Raw genomic sequence first — 7,333 nt, 5'->3', positions numbered from 1 at the left:
CATCAATTAAATAAAATGTCAATTCAATTATACAGCAAAATAACAAGATATTATAATATCTTGTTATATCATAAGTTAATAAGGAAAATCCCACCGCCCACCACTCTAGATAAATGTATAACAAAATATAAGTCAGTGAATGCGTAAAATCACAAATAAAGGATTCGAAAATAAAAAATTGCATTATATAATTACACTGGCAGCCTAATAACTTTTGATATACATATATATATATATATACAATAACAATGAAAATAGAAACAAAGCAGTAAAAATAATTAAATCATACAATAATAATACGCATGGTTATGCAAGTGCTAAAGTGCTAGTCAGGCCTAAACTAAGATAAATAGTATTGTCATGGTAGGCATACAACCCACTCGAAACCATTAATATGGCCTTAATGACGTCAGATGAGTTCTGTACACTTTGGCGTCACATTTTGCTTTGCCCTGCTCTTTCTACAAATACAGACATAAACGGATTCCATACAGCCAGGCTCGGGGCCAGATGTACTAGGAAACTTGTTCACTTGATGCGGGCATAATGATGTTACACTACATGTAAAGGCATTTTCTAAAAGAAAAAAATCACTGTGTAAATTATGGGTTGGTAACTTGGTTTCGGCATAACGTGCTTATGTCACGTAATAGAGCCCAGCGTGGAGGCACGGAAGCTCTTTACAAGAGAAAAATATATGATGGGTAACTAATTTTTCAGCAACGATTGCACTTGCCTGTTTTTGTAGAATTTTCGGATATAAGCTTTCGCCTTAGTGAGCCAAAAATTATTGTTATTACAATAATAGTTATAATAATAAAACTCTCTGATCACTGCTGCTTCATCAGAAAAATACACCGTATTCCTGAATCAAGCCCTTAAACGTTAATCCTGGTCTTCATGGACATCTGTTATCGTGGCAAGCAAGGAACAACTGCCATCCATCGAGGCATTTCCAGGCAATGCATTAACTCGGTACATAGATCAGAAAAAGTTATTAACGACACTTAGTTAACTTCTTCGATAACATGTGTAATTCTCTCTGAACTTGCGACGTGTTTCCCATTCTAGGATTAAATAAAAGAAGAAAAAAAAAGCTGCATCAAAGAATACTGCAAAAGAGATTAACCAGCCTAGTCAGAAAGCCAAGGGACTCAATTTTCTCCATGTTTTTTGGTGATTCACGTAGTAACATTGTATCTGGCACGCATGTCATTTCAGATATTGGTTGAAGTAAGACGGAGAATGTCAGCATGAGCTGCCTCGCGTGAATCAGCATTGCAGGCCTAACTGATAGTCACTGAATAACACGTAAATAATCTTCCTTTCAACTGTAGGACTCTAATTGCACTTTGGATTGCAGTGAGTTGGTCAAAATATTGTTCCATATGTACAACGCTAGTCAGATAGACCAGTGTCAATATGCTGCGGCAGTTCTGAATATTCATTGTATCTTTATCTATCTTATAGCTTCTTTGCTTACAAATCCGTGGAGCGTCAAAGGAATGAGAATCCCAAGTTATAGGATTAAACGGCCGTTTTACTGGTTGTATCGTGGCTGAGTACAGAAAGGCCTGATAACTTGTTGGACGACCCTAACGCTCCATTCTACAGTTGATCTGCCGTAAGTCTACACTTCGTTAGGTGTAGTTGGACGCAAATTTTATACAGCAAATAAAGCAAACCCCGTGAGTAGCCCCTTGAATTTTTGACAGTCTCTAGTCAAACCGATAACGGAACGTTGCCTAATATTAATGTAGAATTAGACAGCTTATGTACAGTAATTTGTAGAGAAAGTTTATTGAGCTCTTTACTGAGACTGATCAGGTTATGAGCGAGTTGTTCGTAGGTATATGCCTGCACCCACCAACAGATATTGAAAGTCAACGCAGAGCTGCCATGCGTATTGGATGACCCCAAAAGCAAAGTACTATCCAAATTTTGTAGGACATTATCGATGCAAGTACGCAATCGCATAGATCGCAATAATATATCAATATTCTGCAGATAGAGGCGATATTTGATGCACTGTTGAAGCTGACATCAGTCTACCGAATAAATTCTGGGTAAAAATAACCCATTTGCCCGGCAACGTGTAGAAGGCACCTTCATGTAAAACGCTATCGATTCAGCAGGCCAAAAAAATAGCTTAGGAACACAAGCCTACGTGCGGGGAATGACTAATGCCAGGAAAGAAATCGATGACTTTAGAGCATCGGGTCATGTGCTTAAAACCAACTCTTATTGAATTTGAGACATATGCAAACGCTTAGAATGGAGGCTGCGAAATCTTCGAAGTGGCTTTGAAGACGCTAAAATGGCCAAAGCTTTAAGTGTCTTCATATGCGGCCTGGATAAGCTGATATGCTGTCAAACCCAGACAAGCCATTGCTCAGTAGAAGCTCTTATGATGGTAAATATTGTCGAGCAAATGAAAATAGGCCTGTCAAGCAATGACTGTTAGCAGAAAATATAACAAACCAACGTACGCTCCCTATTCGTAAGCGCGAAGTCATTTGTAGACGCTCGTAACGTAACCTCCAGAGTTTGCAAATCATGGAAAAAACGCAACACTTGCAAATACATTCGTGGCCGCTAGCTGCAAACCTGACTCCGACTAATGTCAGGCCCATAGGATAGCCAATGATATCAAAATATGGAGCCGACTAATGCATATCTACTAATGTATACATTCAAAATTGAATCAATTAACAACAAAACCTTGTACAAAGGGTTGGGCAGAAAGCACTGATCTGATGTGTCCACTAGCCCATTGAAGTTAGCCCGATCTGTTTATAAACAGTAAGCTTAAAAACTGCATAGGAAAAAAGAATACAAAATTGCAGTTTTCGCTAGAGCAGTGTTTAACGTTGCCTTGTTACTGTCCAAGGATCTTTGCACGTTGGACATATTTCTCTTTTTGGGAAACTTACCTTCGCTCTCATAGTAAACACTTGGCTATTGTTATGGGGTCCTGAGAATATCTCGTAAGGCCTTTGCATTTCGAATTGCGCTTTTTGTAGCTACAAAGTTACAGTTATCCCATTTCGAAGTATTTAAATGTAGCGATCCAGATTCACAGTAAGTGTCTGTATAGCACGGCCGTTGGAAGAAAGAAGACTGTAAACACGCCTGGTATCAATCATGGCAATAGTAAATAACCGATAGTAATACACAATAGTAGCCACTTAGCTACGTGACGATTCGTTATTTCGTTGACATTTTCGTGTTCATCCTCTCCTACTGGCCCTTCTTCGCTGCAGTTATTTATCTAGCTTAATTTTCCTTAGGCATAATGCTTCCACAAGCTGTACTTGGCATCGAATCATTCAAGCACGACAATTTCAGTGGGTCGCCATTTGTTCGGACCAGTTTTGTTCTATGTTTTACGGCCATCATACGAAGCACTAAATTTTCAGCCAGAACAAGCATGACCGAGAGCTTCGGTGTCTCACGAGCACTCTTTTCAGTAACTTAACTCCGAAACCCATAGAAATATGACTATGTAGCATTTTGACGTAAGCTAGACGCAGCAGAAGTTTGAAAAACGTGTTCATTAGAGACAAATCTGGAACTTTTTCTTAGCGATATGTTTATCGCAGGTGTGTTCGATGTAGATAACTATAAACAAATGATTCTTAGTTTGACATACATCCTGCTTTCGCCAATCATCACTGTTTATATCCAGCGCAATTAAAAGTGCTTAATAAAATGATTGCCTATATGTTATGCAACAAACCACCTTAAGAAAGGTAGCAAGGTAGAAAATGATCACGCACCTGACTGTTTGACCTAAAGAATATATAATTGCACTCAACTGCTGAATCCATACGACTAGATATATACAAAATAAACCTGATAATTGGCTCCATACAGAAAAGGAGGCAGAACCGGGTCAGAATCTCGTGTATGGGTATAACATTGTTATATATGGGCGGGGGGTATGTTAAAGTATGTGGGTTAACTTGCTTCTAATGTTAAAAGTTTTTCCTTTTGATAAGCTAGAGCTGTTGCGCTGAACTACAACAATACCACCTTACATTTTCTTACCATATATGTTCCACACATGTGCTTATAAGATATTTATAGCAGGAACAAAAGATATTTGACAACGGATGAGCTGATAAATGAAATTTCGATTTTCCTAAACATAGAATTACCATATATAGGATGATACATGTATAGGATTCATATAAGACTTCTCAAGGGCTAGCGGAGCTTAATTGCATCGCTCGCCCGCTCATCGCAAAAATTGCACGATCAAGATTGGATCTGTATATAAAAAATGCCGGCCATTACCATGCTATCTCAATAATCACACGTTTAAGAGCATACAAAAAAAGGGTAATTACTAATACTAGTAGCCGGAAGTTACTACTGATTTCACTCTGTCAGGACTTACATTTGAGATAGCTAGCAATTGTTAAGAAAAAATGTACACACAACTTATATATAGAGGTATACTATTTTGAAAAAAAAAATTTACCGCCAACCTCTAACGTAACATCGGTGTAGGAAAAGCTATACAGCTCTTATTTATTTAATCAATAGATCTTCAAGCACGCACATGTCTATTTCAATTTACTATAAAGTACATCACTATAAATTAGTACGCTAGGGCTGGTATAAACATTTTCTGGGCAAGCCTTTTGGTCATAATCATTGGCTCAAAGATACCCAAATTAACCGAAAGCTGTTATACACCATTATATACCTATATGACTGCAGCAACGAATAAAGAGCCCTTTTAATTCCATTGTACAACATGAACATAATGTATACTATGTCATTAGGACAAAATCACACACCTTTACTCCATATAATTCCTAATTAGCTAGACACCGAAAAATATATACTTAGAACTTCGGTTCTTGACTGCCACTGCTTTAAAATACGCATATCTATTTACTGTCTTATTCTACGCAGACATCACAGTGAAACCGTGAATTCTTCTGATGTTCAGTTTTTCTGATGAAATGGTGGTATTTTAATGATCATACGACGTCAATGATGCTCACTTAAGGTATAATTAGGCCATAGGTTAAAAAAAATACATAAATAATGGCATTCGGTCTCTTGGTAGGTATTACAGACGCCAACCTTAGTTGACCTTTTCGAATTACTACCGTACAGGCAACACATAGAAATACCCTATCCAGCATCGAACTCTACCATGTTTACTAGCGGGTTGTACTAACGCTCTGTGTTAAGCAACAGAATCAGAATAACCTAGACGTCTGTATCTGAATCTGACATTTAAGGATATGATGCCTCAAATTTTCCAGCAAATGACCTGCTGTGTTTCTAATCGACTGATCTGAACCGATTTAAATAGGTCAAGTCATTTACCTGTCAAAATTGAAGGAAGGAAACCAGATAAAAACAGTATACCAAGTAACGATCATAACAGCCTGTTATAACAGTATTTGCCTTACTTTATCATAGTAGACTTAACGTCAGTTCCGACCCTTTTTCCGACACAGAGTCGAGTGGTTTGTCCACGCGTCTCTGGGTCTGAACCGTCCCACTGCAAAAGCGTGTTCGAATCGTGTAGGCTTTATTTTATTTTGATTTGTCCCAAAATATTAACGATTGTGGCAATGGCCAACATACTGCGTGGGGTATCAAATAATTCAATTAGTTAACCGACTAGTTCAAAAAGTCAGCTCTTAATTTACACGACAATATACGCTCTGGCGATTGCTTCTCAAGATTTGGTATTGCTTTGGGTTACTACCGACAAAAGTTCCGCGTTTAATTTCTCTATTTATAACAGGTATCACAAACGTATGACTGCGATTTAGCCGAAAAATTCCATCAAAGTTTTGCTTCCTATATTATCGCAGTAGAAATGAACTTTTCAATAGCGATTACTAATATTAATTGCACCGTATTTCGTTAGTAATTATTATTGAAAATTTAACTGTTTGAATGACTAATTTTTCTAGCATTTCATTATTATGGGGTTTTGTCTCTTTTTCGTGTTATTGGTACCAACGGAGTTGGACCGCTTTCGGGGCGAGCATCCAAGGAGTACGTCTTTGTTGAATCCTCAGCTTTTGTCGCTATCGTCATGGAAATAACTTTGTTTCCCTTTGGAAGGAAGTGTTCTGACTTCTAGAAGCATTGTATCTATAAATTAATTGATTCATATAGGAAAGTCTCTCAACGCCTTGCCAAGTAAACCAGATACTTTGTTAGTACCGCGTTTTTTATTGTCTCCGCGTAACTGCTGCTGCATACGAAAGGAGCCTTTAGATGATGCTAGCTATGAAAGATGCGACATTAACGAGCCCTTCGGGATCCGCTACATTAGAGTCTCGTAGACACTTTGGAGAACGGATCAGTTGGCTTGAACATAAATACAATCGTTTAAAAAGCCAGTACTTTCTTGCTAACACCCCAGGAAGAATGCGGGAAGTTTCTTTGCAATTGACTTCTGGCGGTGCGAAGGAGAACAAGAGACCAAAAGACAAAAGAAAACACAAGTAATCTGTCTTCCTGTTATAGGCCACAGTTTAAAGGAAGTAGCGAGAAACATCGGCAGGGCCGTTGTATTCAGATAATCAAATAGGCCCTTTTCTTCAGATGTCCAGGCAGGATTAATCTCTAACGAACTTCGACGAGGATGGTTTGTGTGCTAATGCGAAGTGGGTAAGCAGCGCAAACCCATCTCTGTTTAAATAAACTGAGGTGACGCCAGTGCTGAGAGAAAGAGGAGTATTTAGATGTAGTGAGATATTTTTCATCGGTACACTAAAGGAACTGCGGCTGCTGTGATTTTTGTTTCATCTTCTGATTCGAATAATTTCGAACGTAACATCTGCACAACCTCTAGTGTCTCTATATATATTTCAACGTTACATATATTTTCATATTTTTTTCATTGCCACTTTCTACCATAAAGCTTATATTAAAGAAGTAAACAATGTTAGCTTAATATGACATTAGGGCGCTATAACTGCAACCGTCAAACCACACCTGTTCGCGTTAAGTCGGTATAGAACATAAACTCTGTTCCTAAGATATAGATTATGATAATCAACACGAACATTCAAAACTACTCAAAGGTTTACTGTTATAAAATGACCAATCGTTAGAGCAAAATCGGTCTAAATGTATATCATTTATAGATAGCACAACTCAGGGAAGATAAGCTACAGTATGAACGTACAATCACAATGAAGATTAATCAAACCGCTTCAACTGAAGCCAAAGTATATATCCTATAGAGCGAATTTTCGCTAAAAGGTCCACATATGATCATAGAATGAAATACAGTGGTCTCTTCTTGAAATGCCCACGAATTTTGCTGCGAACTATTACATCACCT

The 7,333-nt window shown here is 37.9% G+C and overlaps 1 protein-coding gene across 6 annotated transcripts in view; it reads right to left on the bottom strand.

Moving 5' to 3' along the window:
• LOC111264188 (uncharacterized) overlaps nucleotides 1-7,333 on the bottom strand; it is a 69,209-nt gene that overhangs the window by 36,508 nt on the left and 25,368 nt on the right. The window contains exon 4 of one of the 6 annotated variants that reach the window (XM_086969980.1): nucleotides 2,912-7,331. The exons of the other annotated variants lie outside the window; for them this stretch is intronic. The gene's annotated coding sequence lies outside the window, so the exon portion shown is untranslated. Of the gene's footprint in view, nucleotides 1-2,911; nucleotides 7,332-7,333 lie in introns of those variants that run through there. 6 annotated transcript variants of the gene reach the window in all.

The sequence above is a fragment of the Varroa jacobsoni genome, unplaced genomic scaffold, assembly GCF_002532875.2.
Source record: "Varroa jacobsoni isolate VJ856 unplaced genomic scaffold, vjacob_1.0 scaffold_828, whole genome shotgun sequence".
NCBI lineage: Eukaryota > Metazoa > Arthropoda > Arachnida > Mesostigmata > Varroidae > Varroa > Varroa jacobsoni.
The sequence above is the reverse complement of the archived record's forward strand: the minus strand, read 5'-3'. Positions and strand labels throughout refer to the sequence as shown.